At 45.1% G+C, this 27,079-nt stretch overlaps 1 protein-coding gene across 14 annotated transcripts in view; it reads right to left on the reverse strand.

The window, feature by feature from the left end:
- LOC117902180 (neuronal acetylcholine receptor subunit alpha-7) overlaps nt 1-27,079 on the reverse strand; it is an 89,679-nt gene that overhangs the window by 44,888 nt on the left and 17,712 nt on the right. The gene's annotated exons all lie outside the window — the stretch shown is intronic.

Raw genomic sequence — 27,079 nt, forward strand, 5'->3', positions numbered from 1 at the left:
GGCTAGGGCTGGTGCCTGCGAAAAATCTAAAGCGTCACCAACTACGGCAATATGTTAACTAAGTTTATACAACTTTGTTGCTGCCAGCAGCAGGCAGAGCCACCGAGTATGGACCTATCCCCTTTCATGGTGGAAAAAGGGCTGAGCAAGCGCTAAGCCTTTCGATCAACTAAAGATGTGATTAGCCAACACCTTCTCGAAGCAAAGGTGCTCCCCCTGCGGCTAATAAACTACTTCCCTTCCCTCTTCCTCACCTCACCCCTCATCATTTAGCCCCTTGCCTCATAATTTAAATGGGCAAAACCGAGCAATAATCCTTAATTGCTCATTTTGCTTAAGCATCTCATCTTGCGCTCTGCACAGCGAGCTCCCTCTGCCATTTGCCAGTGCCTTTCCTCTATCCGTGCTACCCGCTTTCCTTTGGCTTTTCATTTTCATTTAAAATGCCCAGAGCAAACAGAGCGGGGAGACGCGGCAGGGGTGTGGTGTGGGGCAAAAAGAGTGTGAAACTTACTCGGGCAGGACGCGGACTCTGTACTCTACATCTCTGGCAGGTATTCCATTATGCATGTGCCTAGCACACACACAATTTTAGGCCTTTCAGCGGCCGCCACATGTGTATTTACTTTACGTGGCCAACAGGAGGAGGGCAGGCACTGGAGGAGGGTTCATGCAAGGGTTACTGCTGCAGGGAAAGGAAAACTCTGCTGCACAAAAGACGACACAACGGTGGGCGACGGGCGACGGTCGACGGATGTTCACTTGCAAAATGCACGTGCAACGTGGCGTATGCAAAATATTTGCATTGATAAACAGCCACCGCACGGACGCGTGTGTGTGTGGCACTGAGTACTTGCTTCGAGTGTGTGCGAGTGAGTTTTTGAGTGAGTGCTCGGGGCCATTACATACCAAGAGTACTCCGACGAGCAGTGGTTACTCTGAAGTTGCAGGAACAAGAGCCCCAATAAAATTTGAATATTTGCACTAACAGCTGATAAGTAGAAACACCTGAAAAGATCTGCCACTGCCACAGCTTTAGAGCGGGCCAGAAATTAAAGACTAAAACCTGTAAGGGGAACACCCAGCTCAAATGAAAGTGCGAAAGGCAGTCGATGCTTCCAATTTAATTGAATTTCATTGCTGCTCTAAGCACATTCCACATTCCATCAAATACGAGCATAAGAGCAGGGGAAAGAGCAAGCCACACACATGTACGATACGCAAGGATGAAGGCAATGAAAAGAGGGACACAGGACGACTCACATGCCTTGCAGCACTTAAAGTTTTTCATTTAAAGTTTGTGAAAAGGTGGTTCGGGGACCTTCAGTCCCCCAGTCTCTCGCTCTATGCAAAGAGCTTATCGATTGGCACATAGCGACACACAGCAGAGCACAGTCAGGAGCAGGTGGGCGAGGTCTTCACTGTATGCAACGGAATTTTTATTATATCCTTTCAATGGCAGCGAGCGCAAGCCATTCAGGCACAGACCACTAAAGGTTAGGGCCAACCACAGGTTTATTGATTATTATTAACTGGCCAAGCAATTTACGTTAATAAAAAAAACGAGCGACCTTGCCACACAATTATTACACGAGTGTATGGAGAGAGAGAGAGAGAGAGAGAGAGAGAGTGCTGTGAAGGATCTGCTCTTTAATTGCGCAATTGAGTGTAAATTGCCAGATTGACTCATTGACACAGACCAGGAAGAGAGCGGGAGAGCAGGAGGAGCAGCAGCACCACCGAGAGCTCTAAATGCAGTTGATGTGCCATGACAATGCCCCAGCACTCGCACTGTCGATACCAATGCCAATTTTTTTTCTACAACTGCGAACGAGCGAGCGAGCAAGCGAGCGATGATGATGATGATGCACTTCATTGAGCAGAAATGCAAACAAGCAAGGCAAAAGGAATCAACAAGGAGGAGGAGCCAGGAGCAGCATGCATCGTAGTGTATTTGTGTTATTTTTTTGGCATGAGAGACAGCAGGCAGCAGACAGCGAGAGCCAGAGATGGCACACTAGCTTTTGGCTTTTGGAGCAACAATCTGCTGCCGCTGTAGCTGCCACTGCCACCGCCACTTCCACTGTAAATTGACAAGGATCCGCCACAACACATCTCGAAACCAATTAAAACAATTTAACATGCATTTGAGTGCTTGCAAAAGAGGATTTGCTTGTCTTGCTACTTGCCCTCTCCTTTGCCTTTGCGTTTAATTTAGAATTTCACATTTACTCGGATTGAAGACTTGAAGTTGTGTCAGCACTTTTGACAGCTTGCTGGCATTTATGGCATCGTATCTAGCAGCATAGTGCATTATGTTTACTCACTGCCACATGCTCAGCTGCAGCTTTTGCTCTCTCTCTCCATTGCACACACATGCGGCATGAGGCATGAGGCACGACGGCGACTGGCATCCAAAGAGTTGCTTTCAATAACACAAATTTCGTGATCAAAATAAAAATACGAAAGCGATAGCTGTATCTACGTTCTATGTGTACAAATATACATATATGTGGAAGGAGACACAGATGGAGACAGACGCAGACACAGAGACACAGAGCTGGAGATGGAGTCTTGTGGAACGGCAACAGACCGACATGCAGCCAGGGAAAACAATTTAATGATGTTGTACAACGCTTTGTTTGCCTGTCTCTATCTCTCTCGCTCTATCTATGCTCTCTCTGTCTCTCTGCATGTGAGTGTAGCAGAGACAGCTGCTGCACTTAACTGATTTCGAGTTGGTCAAAGTCAGGGGTTGGGCGGGCGACCCACAGCACTCGGACTTAATTATGACAGCAGATGTGTGCGAGGGAGGGAGCAGCGGAAAAAAATGTAGCATAACTTTCAGCGCTTTTGCCTATTTACTCAACTTTTGTGGCGCTGCCAAACAGCTGACAACCCCAACCCAAAAGCCAACGCCAGTGGCAGAGTCAGAGTGCCAGAGCGTTGGCCAGGCCATCGCTATTGTTGCTGGCGTTATGGTCCAGTCTTAATTAAACGTAATTAAAAAGTTAGCCACGACACGCATTTGTTAACGTGCTGCAAAAACATTTTCGCCTTCATCTTGCCCCTACTTTCTCTCTCTTTCTCTCTCTCTGTGTGGCTCTAGCCTTGAATGTAGCAAAAGTTTTTGGCCAAGTCGAAACCTTTTTGCGATCTCTTCTCTTTCTGGTTTTTATGACTTGTCTACTTTTGCCCCTTTTATGGTCACTTCGAGGGGGAATTTTTGCGCATAATTAGACAAAGTTTTGTAGAGAGCTCTGCTCTGGCCTCAAAAAACTTTCGCCCCCCAAATGTGCGAGTAAAAGTTGCCCCACAAGGAAGTCATACAAGTACTAGCAGAGCAGCGGAGACCTGCCAACAGATTTATGTGCTGCCTGCCACACACAAGGAGAGCAGAGGGACTGACTGAACTCCCAATCCTACCTAGAGAAATGAAGTCTGTTATCAATTTTTCCCTTCAGACAATTTTTATCGCCTGCTGGCGAGGCTGAAACTGTCTTTCAATTTGCTGGGAAGCTCTTGAGAGGATTCCACTCTTAGTTGATTGAGCATTAGGAATTGATCTCTACTTTTATGGCCTTGTTTACTCTCCAACCACTCGGCCGGGTAGCCCAAGGTGTCTAAGGTGTCCAAGCCTGCACGCTGACCAGCTTTTTCGAGTGTTAGTTTATGGCAAATGAAAATATATATAAAATAAATAAATGTGTATGGATTTATATGGCCCAAGCCATCACCTGGAAACCTGGTCATCCGGTCTCTCCCCCCAAACAGCTGAGCCCTGTTTATTGCTTTCATTTTTCTCGATTTCATTTTGTTATTATGGCTCGTAAATATTTTATGTTCTCACATTTTTTCTCTCTTCTTTCTCTCCCTCTTTGTGGCTCTCTGTTTTTTTTCTGGTGCCTTCACTTAGCATCAAGCCAAGTGTCAACACAATTCCGCTTCCACCTTAATTGATGGCCATAATGCACACAGCTCTGCTTACCCTTCAAGCCTCTAGCCTCTCTTCTCACTCTACTCTATCCTTTGGCCTCGTCTGACAATGATTTTAATGCCTCGCAACATGTTCGGTGGGTAAGAATTCAGTGAGGCATAGATACACACATACAAACATATATTTCGCTGTCATTTTTAACACCTTTTCGTAGCCCACTCGGCTTGCCTCCTGTCTCGTGTCTCGTGCCTCGCACTTCAATTACTTTAATGAGGAGCGGAGGGGTGCCGGTGCCGTATGCAGGGGCGGTGTGTAGCATGCAACATGCCGCAAATGTCTTAAGTGCCTTGGGCGGCAGCTTCGTTGTCGACACTTTGATGACACTCGACTGCCAAGGGCTCAGACACACACACACAAACACACACACACACCCCCACACACTACCTCATTGGCGCCTAGAATTTTGTGTTGCATACTTTTCTGGGCACGTGTTGAAGGTATTTTTGACACTTGACGACGCCCCCTGCCCCTGCCGCCCTCCCTGAATAACCTTTTGGGTGAAGGTCACTTTAATTTCAGCCCCATCTTCAAAGGGAAGGCAAACCCTTTAAAGGTCCCCCACAAATGTTTACACAAGAAATTAAAACAATCAACGAACCAATGTCTCTTTTCTCGGTTTCTCCTTTGCCCTCAGTATTTTGCACTCCCTAAGCCCCTTTGAAAGCCTCCTCTGAATGAGCAAAGCAGAGGAGAGTGAGAACAGGCAAAAGGGCGAAAAGTAAAATGCGAATCCAAGCTGAAAATGTGTCAAGGTCCGCGGATTTGAATTTAAAAGCGAGCCCCAGGACCGAGCCACAGTCCTCGCACAGCGTCCTTATCCCGGCCTAAGTAAGTGCGAGACTTGAGAGCCTCTCCCCATAAAACAGACATTAAACGAGTGACAGAGAGAGAGAGAGAGAAAGGGCAGCTAAGCCCGCGAATTGCAGCGCGAACGTATTTAATTTTATTCCCAAGTCCTTCTCTGGGACCCAAGAGAGAAAAGGTCAAAGTGAAAATTACCAAAAAACAAAAATGTTGAATGCTGGACAAGTTCAAAGAGCAAGTGGGGCAAGCCCAGAAGGGAAAAGCAAACAGAGGAGCGAGCACTTTCCAGTAGAGTAAATCTAAATAATGAACGCTGGCCGATTGAACTCGAAACCCATCATAAGCCATACATACATATATATTATATACAATGTACATGAACAGCATTTTCGCATCTATCATTTTACCCACCAGATATTTTCAATTATAAAGAGAGAGAGAAAACCCAGAAGGATAGGGGCAGAGGGGAACGTCAGCTTCTTGCCATTTCGCAGCTGCTTCGCGGGCAACATGGTTTTCCTCTTTTCTCACATGACGTATGAGCAATGTGCATTCATTTGCAACTAGATTGCTCATACACCATGGTTGTGTCGGCGGCGAGTCACACGTCAACTGCTTCGCCGAGCATTGAATATCAAACTCACATTGAGCAACGCCTGTGGCTATAACTGTGGCTCCGTCTGTTGCTTCAGCTAATTTATGCATCTGTCCCATGGACTCTATTACACATACGACACGTTAATCAGGAGATAGATATTTCGGCCTTCACACTGCTTCAAGTCATAAATCCCTCAACTCTCGTCTTCTGGTCACTTTATTGCTGTAATAAGACATCTTTACATGCTGCCACGTACCACAGTCGTACATTTTGAAAGGGTTGTTGTAGGTTGTGCAACTGTTGTACATATTCATGCCCCGTGGCAGTGGCTGTGGCTGGATTTAGTGCTAGTGCTCGTGTGTGTGTACAATAAAATGTCTTGTCAACATTTCATAACTCACTTTGTATGCCTCTGTGTGGCCGCCTCCGACCCTACAGCATCCGGTTTCCAGACAAAGAGAAGGAGGAGGAGGATGGCGGCCCAAGACCCACATGCATTAGCCGGGAAAGGGGGGAGGACTCTGTCTGACACGCACAAATGTCTGACTGACTGACTGTTTGCCAGCCTCTTTCACACACTCATTTGTAGCGTAAAATGTTCAACGTGTTGTAATAAAACATTCTTCATATAGTTCTGCCAAGGATAACGCTGCCCCGACACCAGTCATTGACGTGCTACGAGTATTCCTTTAAGAGAACGATGATGGCAATGTTAAACACCAAAAGTCAGGAGTCATGTGTTAATCAAAGACTGTTTGGTTTTTCGCTTACTCACGATTGAAAGAAAAGTTACCTGGCATGAGAAATGATTTCACAAAAGTGAAAACCCAATGCAAATGTCCTGTCCAAAAGGAAACACTCATTTCCTTCCGCCAAACAGAAGAGACTCATTCAAATTAGCTTCTCAACTTTGTGTGATTTCAATTATTTCAAGTGCTGCTCGAGACAGGAAATCATCGACACAATTGATTAAATTTTACTGTCGTCAGGTGTCCTGCTTTGTGCTTCGATTTGGGCCATAACTTTTTTTTACTTTTTCCCCCATCTGCTTGTCTGGTTGTTTTTCGCTATTTTCCCTGCACAGTCTTGTTTTATGCTCCTTCTGCTGATGCTCCTTCTTTGGCTGCATGTAATTCCACACCAAAAACATCATCAAATGGCAATTTTTACGTTTATCTCAAATGACATTTATGTTTCCCAATGGTTACATTTTATATCAAATTGAAATTGCACAAACAAACATCTTTTGGGTCGTCCCTCTTTGCTTCTCTCTTTCTGTTTATTTCTACCTTTCCTTTTATGTTTTCTTGTTTTTGGCAAAGGGAATTCTTAAATGGTATTTTGATAAGTGTCTAGACTCTACACCAATAGTCGTTCTTTCTTGCTCTACGTTTTCTGAGCATCACAAATGATGAGCCGAAAAACTGTAAAAATGTTTCTGAAAAGGGAAAGAGTTGCGTTTCACAGTAGATGTTTTGAGTTAACAAATGTACCAAGTATTTAAAAGATATCTTCCATGAAGTACTACAACGATCTGTGCCACAAATCCATGCACAGATTTTTCTGTAATTTCCCCCAACAAACTGCGTTTCAATTTCAGTAAAGTGCTTTACAAAACACTTTTCTAACGACCAACAATTGGAGACGTATTTCATTTTTTGAATTAATATGCGAGTTTTTTGTTTGTATATTCAAATAGAGATACTGTGTATCCCCGCCGCCACACGGCCATATATCATCGGGCATATTTGTATGGGTACGAATAAATATGGCCTAAGGCTGCTCCTCTGCCTCTCTGCTTCTGGTCAACAATGCCGCAATGAAAACAATGTCACTTCAAAATGTCACACAAATCAACTCCCCAGCCTACTCTCCAGCCTTCTCTGCATCTCTGGTGGGTGGGTGGCAGGACCATCGATCAAAGCGCATTCGCTTTGGCCTCCGGCCAGCAGAGCAGAGTAAAGCATTTGGTAAAAATATCATTCAATTGTCAGCACTATAAATGTGTGATCATAAATCATGCAGACACACGCAGACACCCCACACAGAGGGCTGCAAAAATAACTAAAAATAATACAAAACAATAAAGAAAACTCTGGGGAGTGAAAAAGAAAATATGCGGCAAGGTGTAACCAAAAGATGGAAGCCAAAACCAATAACAAGAAAGTAGAGCGAGCTTTAGATACTCTCTTTTATCGATTATTTCTATATCTATTCCGGATATTTATAATGTGGCATGCCAGGCATCTGTTTGTAATCATAATATCCCCCCAAAGTCAAAGGGTATACAAAAGGCGAAAGGGCTGCGGCCACAACAAGGCGAAGGAGATGACTTTAGTCCTGGGCGCCATACCAGAAGATGCCAGAACCGACACACATGCGTGGGTGCGTGTGTGTGTGTGTGTAAGTCGTGAGTTAATAATTTATATATTTATGCCGCTGAAGCGTGAAACGAAGTTGAAAAACCAAACCAAAGCCAAAACCAACAAAAGGAATAATACAATAAAAAATACACATAATAAAAGAGCTGCAAATGGAAGGAAATGGGGGAACAATCCACGCACACATAAGCCAGAGAGGCATAAGCATACCGCACACAAACACAGGCACAGACACAGCCACAGAGGAATTTCATGAGAAAATGGCGACAGAAATCGAATTGCGTTTTCTCGTTTTCCACCTCACACCTGATGGAAAGCCTGTGGCAGGGGATAAGAGCTGGAACCAGCTGGCAGCAGGCAGCAGGGGGTTCTGGCATCAAGAGGAAACTATAAAAAGGTTCCAGAGTTCTGGATTAAGTGGGAACAATGAGAGGTAGATGCGTGAGCTTTTCTTTTTATGGAAGTCGTAAAGTGGAGGAGTGGCAGAGAGCGATATTTTGTGCTTTACAAATCTGCAAGTCCGCCACGCCAGTCCTAATTCAGTCTCTAAAATCTAAATCTTCTTGGCAATTCCTGCCGCAAACTGAAAGTGAAATCATTTGCGGTACGTGCTCCCCTGCTGACTGACCTTTTCGCCTTTTTTTTGGTGGTGGTGGCATTGGGTATGCTGAAACTGCTGCAGAATTCCGAGCACTCTGCCACTGCTGTGTGGCATAATGCATAATTAATACCAGCACCGACACACTGGGAGGAATGGCGGACTGGTGGCATGCAACGCCAAGGCTAATTTGGCATAGGCCCATGCATTTCGGGTGTAAATCACCTTGGAAAGAGATCCCCTCAGGGCGTCCCCTTCAGCTGCTGCTTTTGCAGCTTTTGTTTTTAAGAAAACTTTCTAATTGCCACTTTAGCAGGAAACACGCTCACGCTCTCACCCTTGCTGCTCCTCTCCAAAACGACAAACAATGAAAACAAATGGCATGTCAGAGCATCAACACAGCATCAAGTGGGGGAAAGGAAAAAGGCAGTAAGAAAGTGCCAAGTTGCAGAAATCATCCTCAAAAGGAAAAGGGGAACAAACATATTGACCAAACGATGAGTCGAAATTATCATAATCTTCAACCCCTTAAAGAGGAAATTCTCGTACCCCAGGGGGTAAATGTGCGAAGTTCTTCACACACTTGAAAATTGCTCAAGTATTCACCTAACGGACATCGTTTTGTGTAACTCATTATAAATGTACAGCACACATAGAGAGAGAGAGATACACACACCAGGCATGTGTGTAAGCCTCGTATCTTTTGTTTGTCCAGGAAGGAACCTCAGCACCAGTCCCAGCAACAGCCTCAGCCCAGAGCCTCTAGCCACCCAAAAGCCTTCCGTAACGCGATGTTACCGCTGTCCTTCCTGTGCTTTGGCCTGCAGCAACAGCAGCAGCAACAATTGCAACTAAATGGCCCACTGTTGCTGTTTGTCTTCCCAGCCTCCCGAGTTGCCAAAGTTGAGCGTGAACATTTTATTAATATATATGTATATGTATATGAATGTACGAGTATGTATACATATGTATACATATACATATACATATGTATACTCGTGCACAGTGAGAGTGGTTGGAATTTTTTTCATTTCAAAAAATGCTTCAAACTAGCAAAAATGTTTGCCTCTCTTGCCTCTTACTGGGGCGGTCCAAGGGCAGCTTTATCATATTTTATGAGTTGCGAGAGAATGCTGTGAGGCGTGGGCGAGACATGACCTGAGCTACCGCCCGACCGAGAGCTTCAGCACTTTCACTCTTACGCAAAAAGTTCAAGGACTTTTTAGCATTTATAAAGCAATTAAAATTTAAATGAACAATTTTCGGCACAGAATGTTTTACTGCTCGCCAACAGGCAGTGAGTGGGTGTGGGCGAAGGGCAACAAAATGTGACATGCAAGTCATGAAATATTTATGAATTATTCGTTGAACACAGTTAAATAATTGTTGGCATTTTGTAAAAGCATAAGACAGAGAGGGGGAGAAAAGACAGGGACAGAGAGACAGAGAGCGAGGAGCAGCAGCAGCCTTGCCGAGTCGGCTCAAGCAATTAGCCAAATTTGGCTGAATTTTTGGGATATTTAATTTCATTTGAAATACATCTAAGTATTTTTAATGGAAGTCAAAATTAATTAAATAACAATATTCCTCTGAAAGATTTAGTTTCATAAACAGTCATTAATTTTGATAGTCTTTCTCATTTCTATCCGGTAATCTTCAGGCTTGGCAGCAGCCCACAAATTATAGCTTTCAATCTTGGACATCGCCGCACCTGAACTCCCCCCAAGCTACCAAGCTACTCCCCTCTCATAAGCCACCTGAAAGCCAATCCGTATGGTAATTTATTTTGGCCATAATCTAGATGCAACCCAAATGATTGTTGTGGGACATCATTTATATCGACTCTGGTCTCTGTTCTCTGTTCTCTGGTATTTTCAAAATGGCCGACTGTCGGTAGGCATTTGTCTCTCTGTATCTGTGTGTGTGTGTGTGGGGGGGACACATATTTCCATTATAAAGTTTTTGCAGCATTTTGTTTTTAGCGCATTTCAATTATGATGAGGGTCAGTTTTTGGTTTTGTTTCGTTACATTTCGAAACTTCGTTTCGGATCGAGGGCATTAACTTGACTACCGACATCCGCGGCTGCTGCTGCTGTTGCTGCTGCCTGTCCCTGCTGTTGTGGCCATAAATTACTTTGACCGGACAAATGAGAGCGGGGCATGCAACAAGCTTCCGAAGTGCTCGCCGCTGCTCTCCGGCCCTCTTATTTGGTGGCTTGCAGCACGCGAGCATTAAAGTTAAATTGAAAATAAATATGGCCACGCAGCCACCGAGCGATGGAAATGTCAATAAAAAAACTACACAGGAAGAGCACATGTGTGTGGGTGTGTGGGTATCTGTGTTTGCTGCGCAGCTGCCAGAAGTCAGGCGGCATTAACCGGCGCCGACCTCCCGCACGCTGAAATCTTTAAGGAAGTTCCACACCCCGAAGGGAGCTTCCGAAAGTCGAAAGTATGCGATGCGAACATCAACTATAAAGTGCACACTTTATTCGCCCCCCGAAAACCTGTTGTCTCGTTAACTGTGACAACCCTGGCTGGCATTCGGGCGGAACAACAACGCCAACAGCAACAACAATTATAGCCTCTTGTCGACATTTAGACTTAATTTAAATGCAAGACTGAAACAAAGGGGCGAAAACCCAGAGAGAGAATGGCAACGAAAAGAGCAAAACGAAAACAAAATGGAAGGAAAAGGCACGGGGTAAAGGTAACACAAAAGCCGCTCCGCTACGCTCGACGTAACGTAGCGTAACGTAATGGTTGACAACAACAAAAACACACAAAATGTATATAATTTATGTGGATTTTATTTGTTGTTATTTTTTGCTCCTGCTGCTGCTGATGTTCTTTCGCGCAAAAAGTTGTTCATTTCAGCGTTTAAGTTTGGGACAAGGGCACATGCTGCCTCATACCGGTACCCGTACTGGCTTCGGCTCTGGCTCTGGCTCTACATCCAATCGAGTTTCAGTTAGCCCGGGATAAGCGCGCACACACACACACATGTACACCACATAGCGCTTAACCCAATTCGCTTTTGGGAAAAAAAAAGAAACTCAAACTGGAAGCTAAATCGCAAGTGTCTTAGGCAGTTGTTGTTCTTGTTCGAGCGGGGGATAGGGCGGAGGAATGTTACGAGTGGGGGAAGGTAGGTTGGGGTAGGGTGAAACGGAGGTAGTATTTTTCGGTGGTGGTTCGTGTGCGTGCGTTTGGCAGCAGCGGGGAAGCAAGCAACATTTGCTGTAAAATGATTTTCAAAAAATATTCTCAAGCGGGAGGGCTGCTCCAGGAGATTAGCTTTCGATTGGAGCTTGCTGGCATTACTACTATAACGACCCTCGCTAGACAAAACACAACTAAACTGAAGTACACGCTGTGTCTGCTGTGGATGTTTCTACTTGAAATCAGACTGCTGCCCGCCCCTTCCTCTGTGGCCATGATTAACTTTTATCTGAGCAACGTCAAAAAGTGTGCCAAAGTTTAAAGCGTCAGAAGAGACAGGAGGATAATGATAATGACGCGATAACATTAAAGGGGGGACGAGCAACACAACAACTGACAAGCCTCATTGCCCAATAGATAGTTTCCATTGCCAGGGGAATTTTCTCTTTGATTTGGCAGGCGAACTCGTGCGTGCGTTAAATTGATTCGCACCCAAACGAGTGCCAGCCGCAGTCCCACTACCAGTACCAGCGGTTGTCCAGCTTTATGACACGAAACGAGGCGAACTTAAAGCCCCCAACCTGATAAAGTATGACAAGGATACAGTCAGAGGAGGCCGAGCAGGAGGGAGTTTGTATTTTACAGCAGATCAGCCCTTTTGTCACAGTTCCGTTTGCCGTTTCTCATGGCTAACCCAAGCCCAAGTCAAAGCCCATAGCCCAAGCCCAAGCCTTTTGTCCCTGGTCTCAAGTACGACCAAGAAGTGGGGGTAAGGATCCATTGTATTCCTCTGTGTTTATGTGCGATGTGTGTGTAGTAGTGTGTGACTCTCTCAATGAATATGAATCTCCCTCCCTTTCGCATTTCCTTCGCCGCCTGTTTATAATCAACTAAAAGCCAAATAATCAAAAAGTCAACACAATGCCCAAAAAAAAGAAGGCACCAAAAGGAAAAGGGGTAAAACATTGTTTGCGTTTGCGAGGAAACTAAGAGATGGGCTTTCTCGGAAAATTTCCCTGGTTATGTTTCTGAGAATCTTTCTGAGGTATTCCCTGAAGCTTCAAGACCTTTCTTATGTCTGTTAGGCCACTTGGAATTTAATTATAACTCAAGGTTCCATGTAAACGAAACTCACACGAAGATCTTAAGTTCAGTAAACTTAAATCTTTAATCAGAACTTAGACTTAACCAAATTCAATTATTTTCAACTTTGTGCTGATGGAAAACTTCAAGCTACAACAATTTTCGAACCTCAACAAGTACGAGTCTTAAGTTCAATAATCATTAATAATAAATACCTTATAAAGAGTTTACCAATACTGATCAGAAAACATCTCGCTCTCTCTCTCTGTATATATAAATTTATATGTATATTGTAAAAAGCAACGATTATCTTTGGACAGACAAGTCCGTGCAGCTTGTCGCTTGTCACTTGCCACTTGGCAGGCGTTGGCCATAAAAATCAATGAGCGCTTTTTGCCCTAAAAAAGAAACAACCAACGGAAAATAGTTGGCAGCTGACAACGGAACAAGCGGGGGCACGACACACACAGAGCAAAAAACGATGGCAAGATGTTTGGAGATTTTTTTTAAAGCTTTCTTGCGACCTTACTAACCCCCACCAACAGTATTTTTAGGCCGTACAGACGAGTATGTGTTTTGTAGTAAACTTATAAAAATATCCAAATACAATAAGGCAGGAGCAGGAGCAGGAGCAAGAGCAGGGGGTTGGCTGCTTTGGTTTGGTGGGAGGACACGGCTTTCCACACAGCATGTTGCCTACTTTTTGACATTTTCAACATGTGTCCAACGCCTCCCATGCTTTCTCACTCTCTCTTTCTTTCATGCTGTGTGCTGCATACCCTTCCTAAAAGGTGTATTCTGACTTGTAACTAGTTCTAACTATTCCCTAAACCATATATATTCCAGCGAAATATTATTTTCAATCTGTTTACCACATCTAATATTTACCTTAGAAATCTTTGGCTTTTTTTTAAAGTGTATTCCAAAGTTCGGCCTATAACGATAGTCTCTTCATTCTTCCTTATTTTTTTTGCAGCTTTTCAGCGTTGACGTTTGCGTTGATTTTTGACAGCTGCCTTCACACACAGATACACACACACGCACACAAACATGAAAACAATAACAAAAACTTGTTACCGAAAGTTGAGGCAGATTGCTTCTGCCTCCTCATTCCTCCCTGTTACCACATCACCACCCCTTGCTGCTTTGCCCCCCTGATGCTGCTACTCATGCCTCTTGCTACTGCCACTGGCACTGCTCTTCCCAGTTATTGTTAGACTTTTTTGTGCGTTAGATGTGCATACTTTTTGCTCATATCTCTAAGGTTTATGTCAAGGTTTCTTTTTTATTACTTTCACATACACCATAAGGATGGGTGTGTGTGTGTGTGTATGTGCTTTTTAGGGGCTCTTTTTGCGACATTTTTTGTCGTCGTTCCGCTCCATCTTTCACTCACCTCACCCTCTGTGCCACAAATTGCAGTTTAAAGTTGACAGCGAAAGGATATGAGCACTTACCTGTAAGTAAAAGAAAGGTAAAACGAAAGCTGATTAAATATACGAGCAAGCAAAAAAAAACTCTGGACTCTGGACGTTTGTGTGTGTGTGTGTGTGTGTGTTTGGGGGTAATACAGTTAACATTTATGGAGCCATAGAGCGCGCAGTGTGAATGGCCATGGCCATGGCTATGGGATAGACAGACAGACTGGCAGATGGTTCACTTCCTCAATGGTAAATGTCATACCGATTATCGAACTGAAAACTGGAGAGAGTATCTCTGGAGCAATTGCGTGGAAAACGACTTCGAATCGTTCTGAACATTTATTATTACAAATATTCAAAGGGAATTTTTAGATTGGATTAGAAGGAATTTCTGAAATTTAATTTCTCTTTAATAAAGTTAAAACTGCAGGCATACAGAACGTTTCGAAAGTGTAAGACAGGCAGCACACTTAACAAAATCTCTGATAAGTGCCTTACAGCTATGATATGCACTGCACTTGAGAGCTCTCTCAGTGACTCTAAGCCATTGCCATAAGCCCAATTGAAAGGCATCGCATTACATTGCATATTGAATTCCATTTGTCAACAATTTTTACTCCAGCTTTGGCCCTTCTTTCACACCCTCGTATGTGGGACTTGGCCCGGACTGCAATTCCAATCAATTAAATGAAAGAAATTCTAAGCCTCTACTCGAAAGAATTGCAATTACAATATATTGTATACGAATTGTGCTATTTTTTGGAGCAATTTGAGCGCAATGTGCAAATAAAATGCAAGGGAAATACTTTCTGGGCGACATTTTGAATGCATTTCGCAATTGGTTTTTGTTTGCGCAACAAATCGAAAATACAAAAGCCACAAAACATAGATTAAGATTTGTGTGTGTGGGATGATGTTGCCTTAGATACTAAATGGAGATGGACATGGAGGCCCACCAGTAGAAAATCGAGCATGGATAAAACATTGAACGCTTGACTTAAATGCCCAACATGATGCGGCAAAATGGGGGAAAATTCAACGCTCTCCAAACCGGCAATACAACAAGTCAAATATTGATACTAGGCGGGGGCCCAAGCTGTGTGCCGGGGGCTGCTGGGGTGCCAGGGGGTGTGACAAACCAAAGGACGAACAACGAACAACGAGCGACGAGCGATGAAAAAGGAAAAACCAAAAAACTCAAAAAAGTGCACGCGCCGAACAAAACAAACAATTTGGCCAGAAAACTTGGCAAAAGCAATTGCAATTGCAAAGATGGTACTACCATAGGGGGTAGCAGAGGGTAGATAGAGGGTGCGGGGGAGGGGATTGAGTGGTGCATGGAGCACAGGCCACAACAAAGTTGTTGACAATGGCAAACACGTTAACCAAAAACTTTGGCACAAAGATAAACGCAAATAAATTTGCACAACTTGTTCTCTCTCGCAGCCATTTGCAGGAGTTTTGTCTTGCTGTGGGTCCTCCTCTCTGTCTCTGTATATACCTTTTACTGTGGGAAATATTCAAAAAGGCGAAATGCATTACAAAGTACCAAGGGTTTAGGGACACCCGCATGATCGGTGTGTATTGTGGCAGTGTGGCAATTTTACGGAGCAATTCTAAGCCCGCATTCAAATCACATAAATATTGTAAATGCCTCGGACTTTGATCAGATCTTTCGGCCATAAACGATTTTCACGGTTTCAGAATCAAAGCAGAGAAGGAAACAGGCAGAGCGGGGGTGACATGTCGTAGAGCCGGATAAAGAAACCACAAATTGACATGCATTGAACAGGACTCTTCCCCCAAGCAAGCAGCCAAAGCAAAAGCAAAAGCAACCAACAAACCAACCAACCGAAAAAAAAGACACACATCTCCTGTGTATCTGTGGCATCCTTCGCTCTTTTGCTGTGTGCATGGCAATGTGTCTTGCGAGCTGTGCAGAGATTTTGCGACGCATGACACTCATAAGTAAAATGCCGTTGGCCCCAGCTTCGACTACGTGTAGCCACGACTGGACGAAGACCAATGAGAAATCAAACCGAGTGTATCCCTGAGCTTAAGTCAGTCCAGCGGCAGAGCATAGCACCATAAAGTTGAGCAGCGTGCACAGAGAGAAAGCCAATGGACTGCTCTAGAATCTATGGCATTAATTCCTTCCCTAAATTTCTCTCTGTGTTTCTTTGCTCATAAATCGTTTTGCGGCTGACCGTCTTCGCCACTAACCGCTACACACATATATCCCATATCCCGGCCATTTCTCTCTATCTGTGAGGCACCAAGGTCCAAAGACGAAAGCCACACCACAGCCATTGCTCCAACATCTAACAAGTTGTCGATGGATTTTTGGCTGAGCAAACCAGCAACAGCAACAAAGTATGGCACCCGAACATAAAATAAGTCCAGGGAGGGTTGTCAAAGAAGTTTGCCAAAGCGGAAACGGGAATGTACAATGGAAACGGAAGTGCTTTAATGGGATTACTAGATAAAGATTTCGATACTCCACAATCCACCCTCGGCCATGGCCACCCCATCTGTGGTGGCATCTTCAGTAGCATATTGGCTACACTTGTTATTGACAGCTTTGTTGCTGCAGAGACTTCTTTACCCTCCCTGCTGTACGGCATCTGTACGGCTAACTAGTTGGCCATCATCTACACGTACAAAGGGATGACCACAACAAACAGGGCAGGGCAGGAATGGAGCAGTAAGAGTGACAGGGCAATCGCTAAATCATGCCATACAGAAATCTCTCAGGATACGTTAAAGGATATTACAGCAAAGAGTTCAGTTCTGTTTGCCAATAAGGCAAAGCTTCTTCTTCTCTTTTTTTGTCATTTTTATTGGCTTCGAAAAGTGTCAGAATAAATGCGGCCAATCGCGAGTCCAAACCGCACAACTCTCCTCCCTCCCCCTCTGGCTTTGGCTACCATTCGAACGCACGGGACACATATGCGTATACGTAATGTGGCGCGAAGAGGAAATGAAAAATGTAATTAAAAAACTTTTTTTTTTCGGCCAAGTCTTTTGTCATGAGCGTGGTAGGCGTGGTTGGAGACTGGGCGGGTGTCAAGTGAGCAAAAGCCTAAGTTGCAAGCCAGCAATTTGAGAGGGGGGGCGGCGGCCTTTAAATGCAACGAGTGTCATTCAGTTGGGTGGGCAGGCGGAGGCTGGCTGACTGACTGCAAGCTTTTTAGCTTCCCATGCGAGTGCCACGCGAGAGCACCCAAGGGGGGGCCAGAGAGCGATTCATGTGCATGTAAAAAGTGCTCATTAAAACATATCAACAAGCTTTATGGCAGTCTCTTCCGCTCTTCGTCTCTGCCCCCGTTACATCCTTCCATGTTGACGACGCGTCGTCGTTGTTGCCGTTGTCGTTGTCGTCGTCATCGGCACCGACGGCAGTTAAATTCATTCATAAACTACGTGACAAAACGAACGGAAATGTAGAAGCGGAAATTGCCAACAAACACATGCACACAAACATTGACACACTCACACATGTGCAGACACACACACACATACACATATGCAGTCAGACATTGAGACTGAAAGTCGGTTGGTGAAGAGAACGGGTTGAGGCGGAAGGACGGATGGATGGACGGCAGGCACAAAGTATTCTGGCATTCAACCGCCGCCATCGGCTTACCCTGGCATTTACAATCAATTTGGAAGCCCAACGAGATGCAGAGCAAGAGTGGGAGAGATACCCTGTAATGTGGTGCAAGGAAGTAGCAGTCCCAGTCTCATTTATGTTGTTCTTTCTTACACTCATCATGCTGTATTTCTTGCTCTTGAAATATCTCATCTCATCCACCACTGATTGTTCTTCTTGAAGCTCACACTCTAGGGTACTCATCAGGTCGACCTTCAAACATTTCCATTAATTTCCGCTTTCTTTTTTATTTGGCATCGCACGTCGAGTGTGCAGAGCCGCCTCCGCCTTTTACTCTCCCTTCCCCACCATTCATTCACCTTCCTCCACCCCTCCCCACACCCTTCTGGAATGAGCAACACCATCAACCATTACCAATCCTATTACATTTGCAATATTTTCCCTCGCCTTTGCTCAGAGTGAGAGAGATTCAGTCATCAGATTGTTTGACGGATGCGTGGGAGGCGAGAAGCAGCAGCAGCAGCAGAGAGCGGGAAGGAGCAAGAGTGTTGAACGATGATAGTTGGAGGCAGTGGAATCTCATAATATTAAAAGTGAGCGAAGAGGGGAGCAACAGGCAGAGAGAGAGTCAGCAATAAAAATCAAGTGTATTTCTCTGTGCAACGATTTCCGATTGAAATTGGATAGATACGCCGATGGTGCAATCCTCCAAAACATTGCACGAAAATATTCAGTAAATAGAAAAGCAATTCCACAGAAAAGCATCCTTAGGCCAGGGGATAAAATCCTTTACAAAGAACTAATTTTTCCAGCCATTAAATTCACTTTCTCCTCATGGCACTCTCTCTCTCTCTCTATCTCTTCTCCTGCGGCTGTGTGCTATGGGCTTTAATGCCGTGAAAAGCTTTTAGTTGTAAGCCAACAAGCTAACGTTAAATGCAACTGCAACTGTAACTGTCGTTGCCCCCCACAGGACCTGAAGGACATGCCACAACTGAGAGGAGAGACTGAAACAGATAGACACACTTAAAATAGCAAACAACTCAAGAGTAGCTGATGCTTCTGTAGTTGACCCAATTCAACCTTGACCCATTTCCCAGGTCCACTGCTTGAGCCACACTGCGATACATCCCGCTGCAAGCTCGAACTATAATTAAATGTTAATTAGCAGACACAACAGCGGAGCACAGCGGGGTACTGGCGACTGGGGACAACTTTTAATGGATTGAATGCTGTTAAAGCAGCCAGACGGTCAGCCACGAGTTGTTTCGTTTTCTTTTGATCCAGTAAATCCCCAGAAGCAATGGAGAAGACAGGCAGGAGGCAGTCAGGAGGCAGGCCCATTCGTTTCATCGTAGATAACAATCAATTCCAATCTGTCAGTATCGTTTCACCTGCTCAATATGTATTCATTCCACACGCAGCGCAACGAAACCAAAACCCACACCCACACACAGAAGAGAACGTGGGAAGGACCTCGCTACCAATCGCAATCCTTGGACATTCGTGAGTTTCGTTCTATGTAGGTTCTGCCTCTGCTCGTTCTGTACGATAAATGTCAAAGTCAATGCGGTATACTCGTATTCTCCACCAGTTCCCAAGCAATCATTCAGTCAAGGTCTTGTCCCTTTTGTAAAAATATACAAAATTATTCGTATTCGCATTCGTATGCGTTATCTTTCTGTTTCGCTCTCTCTCTGTTCTAACATCTGTGTAGCCGTCTCTTTTCTGCTCTATTTTGCTGAATAATTGAAACGATAAATTTTACTCACAATAAAATGCTAGAAATTCAATAAAGTTTACAATTTTACTGTGCCACATTTGGGGCGTGGCATTGACATGGCATCCCAACGCCGTGGCATGTTGTAACTTGTTGTAACTTGTTGCTATCCATGCGAGAGAGAGAGAGAGAGAGTGGAGCAGAGGGAGAAACGAGAATGGGACATGCATAAACATGATTTTATGTGCACACAACACGACAATAAAAATCACGCATGAATTTCATGGATCCCCAAACTCAGTGTCGCCTCCAGCTCCATCATCCTTCCCCGCACCCCACCTTACGTGCCACTTGCATAAACAACTAAGCAAAGTATATCGAAAAGAAAGGTAAGGCACAAGGAAAAGAATCCCAAATGGAGACCCAATATGGAATATACCCTGCAACCAAGAGAAACAAAGACTAGGAGGGAGTGGGGGAAGAAATAAAAAAGGTCGTCGTGAGAGTACAAAAAACCTCAACACGAGTAAAACAAAATGTAATTACAACAAGGACTTTTCAACAGCACCATTTTGCACATTGCAACAGCTTTGTCGGAACCATGGAGAGAGCGAGAGCAAGAGAGACACGTTGTGGGGGGTTTACAGATGAAGAAGAAGGTGAAACAACAATGCAATATAGTACGTGAAATGCAACAATGTGACACACGCACGCGGCACACAGATCGGGGGGCACTGGGGCACACGCACACGAGTGTGAGTGAAAGTGAAGGTTAGCTATGGGACCGAGTTTAGCAGTGCGCCACACGAGCTGCCTGCAACAGCATCAGTGGAGCAGGATTTGGCGTTAGGCACGGGTAAGGTGTATGGGGTATAGGGTGTTGGTGTGGGTGGGATAAGGACGGTCTACACTTGAGCTTTATTGCATACATTAAGGGGCCAAGGTGCGCCGCAGAGCAACACATGCATGCAGCGCGTGCAAAAAGGAGCCACAGATTCAGTGGGGGCGCGGGATTCGAGTGGGTCTTCCATTTTGTGTTTTCTACGTCTGTTTTGTTAATGGACATTGTCGCTTTCTACTGCCAGAGGAGGAGTAGAAGGAGGAGAAAGACTGACAGGAGGGAGGGCACTACCATAAATCAAGACACAAATTTAAGTTCAGGTACCTCGAAGAACTATCTACAGATATAGCAAAGGTTAAATTTGGAAGCCCCTAAGGAAAGGGTTCGCTGAAGACCTCTACTTTCTCACTAACATATTCCATTCTTCATTTTTAAACCCCACAAATTTCCTTGAGCACACATTTCACTTAGTGGTTGAGCGATCAACATTTTGGGCAGCCCCATCATCGTCGTTGTCGCTCATAACCATAGCCCTGGGTCCCACATGAATACCAAACAGGCGACCGAGACAGAGACAGAGACGGAGGCGGAGGAGGCACTGCTCATTGTTTGGCACTTAGTCAGGAGGATGTTGGTGGCGGCAACGGCAACGGCAACGGGAAACGGCGCCAGTGCCGCCGCCGCCATGTCGATTAGATGATGCTCCTCTAAGCTGCTACCAGCTGCCGGGAAACCCCCGCCTGACTAACGAGCGGCTGATGCGACAAACGCCATTTGGCTTTTAGGTTGGTTAGGAGGTTACCAGGTTGAAGGACGGTGAGATGTGCTGCTGTAGTGTAGTGTGGTGTGGCATGTGGCATGTGCAGGGTATATGCACCTGCAGTAACAAGCTGAGGACAAGCAACGACGAGTTGGCGTCGACATCCTTGACATGCTTGCGGGATGCCATGACAATTGCACGAGGAATCCCGACCTCTGACCCATGCCTCCTGCCTCTGCAGCATGCCTCGGAATGCCTCTACCTCCACCGCTGTCTGTGCGCATATTTCTTAATTAAAACGCTGCCGTTTTGGTCTCAATTAAACGTTTGGGGCCTCCCAAACACAGCAACGCACTTTACTGACTGCAGTTTCTCCTCTAGCAACTGTTGACAGCAGCTAATGGAAATGGAAATGGCTATGGGTACGGGTACGGGGAAAGTTCTCCCCCCAGACGGCAGGCACATCAAAAATTCAACTGTCTGTCAATTATGAGAGCAAAAAGGAAAATACACACACTTGATGCTGTCTACCCATACACGGAAAACACAAAGGACGTGGCATACACACTGATTGGTATACATATACAGAGAAAATCTATTGAATGAAACTCGCCAGAACATAACAGAACTTGAACTTTTGAGTGAAAGAGCTACGCACCCACGCAATCGACTCTCTCTTTCAGGACTCTCTCTCTCTGTGGCTCTCTCCTGGAATTGAGCGCAAAAAGAAACGGGAATAAACATGCGCATCCCCGAATATCCTTGAAAAGGCAAAACTGGATGCGATACGAATCTCAATTCCAGATTTTAATTCATTATATGGCGAAATAACTCAACTCAAATTGGTGCTCAAGGGAGCACACAAAGCAGAGCCTCACACCTGCCGCCCCACAAAACCTCGGCACACGCTTCACGTTGTTAATGTCACCATGGAGACGGGATTCAGCAGGAGCCAGTACCCAGGATCCAGGACTCTGGACTGGGCGCCCTAGCGTGGGGCTATGCAAATATCTCGACGCACAACAAAGTAAAATTCGCTGGGGGCCTCTTCCCAGTCCTGCACACAGCCAGCCAGCCCAGCCAGCCAGCCTGGCGAAATTTGCATGTTTTTCTTTCTGTCTGTTTTTCCGACAGACACGCTTTGGGGCAGGAGCGGAGGGGGTGGCTGTGGAGCTGGTTGTCGGTGTGGATTTTGCTTCTTGCTGGCCAAAACTAGAGACAACCCAAGTCAGTCAATTGGGCTGGCACAGTCCCACAGTCTGTGGCCCCTGCACATACATATCTCTGTTGTACATTCACTTTCATTTTGGCTGCCGTTTTCAACACTCGTATTGGCTGCCACTGCTGTTGCTGTTGCTGCTGCTGCATACATTAGGGCGCCCCTGCGCTGTACCCTCGGGCTGCCTCTGCCTCTACCTCTGCCTGTTTGTAATTCGCTTTGCAGTCGCCAGGGGCACAATTATTTTTTACCGTTTATAGGGCATCGCGCTTAGGTGCCGCCAGAACGGACCAACTCTACTCTTTTCCACCCATTTTGTTGTTTTTCTTGTTAAACGCTCCTCTGCTCAACGGCTTTTAGTGCACGGGAGTGCGGCTAGGAGTACGAGTATTGACAGATTTGGGGGGCATTGAAGTGTCTGGCAAACAGCCGCAGAAAGCACACTTCAATTCTGGCCCATCATTTCTGTGCCATCAGGGGATGTCTTTACTAAGAAATACTTTTTACTGTGCGCCTGGGAGATGGTTGTTATGCAGAGGGTACAGTTTCAGGGATAATTTAAATATCATTTTATCATTTACAATTAAGAATATTCGAACATTTCGTAGAACTTAAACATTAAACCTCTCGACAAACGTGTTCAAAGTTTCTTTCATTCTTTTTACAATCAATAAACGCCTTTTATGTTATGTTCGTAATGATTTATAGATTTAAATTTTATGGACAAACTTTGTACCCGCTCAATGGGGGATATTAGCGATTGGCCGTAAAAACGAAATGATTGTTAATTGGAGGACCAGAAGGACAGTCAGTCGGTCGGAAACGGTTTCCCAATATAGCCCTAAACTTTTCGAGTACCGGCTATAAATATTTTGATATTTGAATATTTAAGAAATTTATTAAAAAACTATCAAGCAGAAGGATAGTTATGAGTCATTTTTCTCAGTCTTTTTTGTAAGCAGAGAGCATGGAAAAAATCGCTTGACCATACTTTACGAGCTCTGGTAATGCCTAATCAATGACTAAAAACTTGAATCAATTACTAGACAATGTCTTGTACATTTCAGAGGTTTAGTCCTCCGTCTTTTGTGGAAAGAACCATAACCATTCGAGATTTGTGCAAGTTCGAATCAAGGTTTAAATGAAAACAACATCCAACGCATCTGATTGCAAATGCCAATGGCTTTTTAAGAAAAATTCGATGTTAAATGTAAGACGAAATCGTAAACAGAAAATGTACAGTCAAGAAATGGATGGGAGGGCAGCAAAGGTAAGACGCGGTGGGATAAGGTGAGGGTTTACCTTCGCCCTCACCACCCTCACGCTCTGGTGTCCACCCCTCTTGATACTTGCTTCGTTTTTATGACATTTTTAAGTAAGTCGCGCAGCTTGCAGGGTACTCCCATTCCCTGTCCCTTCCCCACCCACCTCCGCTGTCTGACTGCCCCCTCTCCTCTTGCTTTATTATTGCTTTCTTTCTTGCTTTTTGTTTTCAGCATCTTCTTTTTATTTTGTTTTGCTTTTGTAATTGAATGCGTTAAATTACAGCAAATTTATGCTTATCAAGTTTTTGTTTCTTCTCTGTTCTTTGCTCTTCCCTCCATTCTCCCCTCTCCCAATCTCTCTCCCCACTTCCTATCGTTGTCTGGGGGGCCCACGAGTGCTGTTTACGGTTATTTAGGCGCAGGCACTAAGTTCTATCTCTCTCTCCCACACTCTCTCTCTCTCTCTCTCTCTCTTGTGTGTATTTTTTTACGAGTCTAAGGGGCTGGGCTGGATGTGGTGGAGGAGGCCCTGGGATTGGCGGTATAAAAGATACTTATTTGCAAACTTTTGTGGCGGCATCGCTGAGTCATTCAAGGATGACAATGAGCAGCGGAACGGGAGCCGTTGCTGGCTGGAGGAGGATGCCTACAGGTGCCCCCAAGGGTAGTCGCGGATTTAGAGGAGCTCGGGGATTAAACAGGAACCACGGAGGTGGCAACGTGACTCACGAATGCGGCTGTTCACGCGCCCATCTCTAGATCTGTGTGGGTGCAATGCTGGGACAAGGTTATCCCTTGTCGTTGGCGCCACGGAAGTGCTGAGCGCGTAACTAAAACTTGTTTTCCTTGCACTGCCGCAACTTGCTCCACTTTCGTCCTGCTCCAACTGCAACACAACCTTGAAACTTCCTCCTGCGTGCACGTAAAAGGGGAGAACCGAGCGAACCGGAACGGAACGGAACGAAACGGAGCCGGAAGCTCTAACCGGAGCCAAAGCCAAAGCCAAAGTCAGAGTCAGAGACGCAGTCTGGTGTGGGTTATCCGCTTTACCTGGCACACATAGAGGGAAAAGGCAAGAAGGAACGAGGCCGAGTATGAAATTTAAAAGTTGGGCTCAGGCCAGAAACCAAGAGGAAGTTTCCCACATTGCGTGGGGCAGTTATCTTCCAGGATATTAACAAATATATAAATACTGTGGCCAAGCAATGGCTCCCCTTTCTTGTGCCAGCGTGAAAATAAATGTAAATTAAAGCTTAACGAGAGGGACACAGCAGAGAGCAGAGAGTCGTCGCTGCTTCGTGGCTTTGCCACGCAAATCCAATAGAAATTTATGTCATTTAAATGCACGAAAATGCGTAAAATGTCTTAAAAAGAAAATATATGACCCGGTCATATATAAGCACACAGACGACAGCAGCAGGAGTCGCAGTCTTCAGTCCCACAACGCAATGGCAACGTTTGACAGTGTCAAGGTGCTGCAGTCAGGACAGGACCCGAAATGCCGCACAATTTATGCGTTTGCCAACTGCCAAACAACAAGAAAGAGCTATAAAAGAGACACAACGACTATTCGATACCCACTAGTCGAATGTCTGGGAGTGTAAACTGAAAGGCAAATACAACATGAGACAATACGGAATACACCCTTACTGTGTACAGAATAATGGGTACTTTACGTTCAATTTTGAACGCTGAATTATTGTATTCTGGCGGCGACCCACCGTACTCCCGCCCGGCATTCGTTCGGCAATTTCCCAACTGCTGATTTTCCAATCAGTGCACACTTTGATATCGGCTGCGATGAGGCAGCTTATTGAAAATATTTGTCATTTGCTGCCAAACGAAATCCAATCCGACGACCGATGCGATTGCTGTGTCTTCATTAGTCTCTGTCGGAGAAACAGAAACGGAAACCAAAGAGGCAGAGGGAACACAGAGCAGAGGGCGTACAGAGCACAGAAGAGCACAGGTCAGGACAAAGTCAAAGATTTGCTCGTCAACTCCCTCAGCGGTGCTTAAGTAATAACTTTTCAGCGACAACAAGACAATGGGCTCAGGCCGAGGACCTGTGACACGGGGCACGAAGCACCAAAGAAAGGAAGGGCAGACAGGCAGCAGAGGCAGATATTTTGAATGCGTTTCCACTGGCCAGCAGCTCACAGACAAAAAGGCTGAGAGGAAGCAATTAGGATTAATTGATTGGTTCGTCGATAAGAATTAAGCTTTTATTGTTTTACCCATAAACTCCACTACATAATAAGTGCTAGTGTGGCTGCGGGATCATAATGGAAAATCGAGGATGTGGAAAGCCAAATTTAAGCCGGAAGTTGATTTCCAAAATTGTTCTTGCTTTGCTTTTTCAAGCGTGAAGAAAATACATTAAATATTGATCATTTACAGTCAGATTCCCAAGATGGATTTATAGGAATAGAGATTGTGTTGGGTTTCCTTACTGAAGCATCCCTACTGTCGCCTCAAAGTGGAAACACTTGGCAGCAAGAACCGACTAGAGAATTGACTCGAGCAGAGCCGCGCGCCGTGCCATGCCGCAGCTTGTTATTTTTGTCAACAGCGGGGCACATGAGACTTCATTTTGCCAAAGCCACGCCACGCCACGGCACAAAAAGAATAAAAAGAAAGAAAACTTTTCAACTCTCGATGCAACTTAAAAAAAAGGGACAGCAACGAGTATACCCTTTATAGAGTGGGCAAAGAGGAAGAGAAGCTGCAGGAAACGCATGTGTTTTGTTCTCTCCTACTCAAGGAGGTGGAGGCGGTGTAGCACCCTCTGGGGAGCAGATGGCGGATTTGAAGTGCGGCCTCCTGGGGCTCCTCCGTATGACAATTGTATTTTTTCTACTTGAATATATCTTCGCATTGCTCTCCCACTTCCACTGCCTTTCGTCTGCCCCTTCTCTTTCTGTCTGTCTGTCTGGGTCTATTCACCATCTTTGTTTTTGCAACTTTTTCCGCCCGCTTTTGCCTGGCAATTGCCGGAGCAGCTCAGCGAACAGTGAAAACTAAAAATATGGCCAAGTTTGGCTCTGGGCGATCTCCATGTGAATTTATGGTCCGCTTCGCGTGGGAATTTCCCGAATGTACCCAGGCACACCCATACCCCCATACCCACACCCGTACTCCGCTACAACATCTGAACGCAAGAGTATGGGTTTTTGTGTGCTTTTTGGCTTTGACTTTTTTACAACTTTTTATACATTTTTTGTGGCGTTGTGTTCGCCTGCTTAAAGCGCCGTAAAAATGCTCACAAGGAAATTGAAAAATCGGATGCGGAATTGAATAATGTTAGAGGGGGTCGCAGGGCCATGGAGTGTCACCTTGCAAGCAAAGATTTATGCGCAAAGGCAGAGGGGCATTGGAAAAGATTTCACATTTGAAATTGATAGTGGTACATGAGTGGGGAGGAGCTGTTTGCAGCAGCATTTGGGGAAAACCCCAAGCACTTGTTAACGCAAATGTTAGTCTGCGGCGACGGCGGGAAGATGTTCGTTCTATCCTCAAGTTGATGGAAGATGAACTGAAGGTGGGTGTGAAAAGTGCAACAATTTTCCCACCCATTGAGCGCCACTCTGAACGCAGAGTTTCTCCCGGCAATTTA

Source organism: Drosophila subobscura, chromosome U (assembly GCF_008121235.1).
Source record: "Drosophila subobscura isolate 14011-0131.10 chromosome U, UCBerk_Dsub_1.0, whole genome shotgun sequence".
Classification (NCBI taxonomy): Eukaryota; Metazoa; Arthropoda; class Insecta; order Diptera; family Drosophilidae; genus Drosophila; species Drosophila subobscura.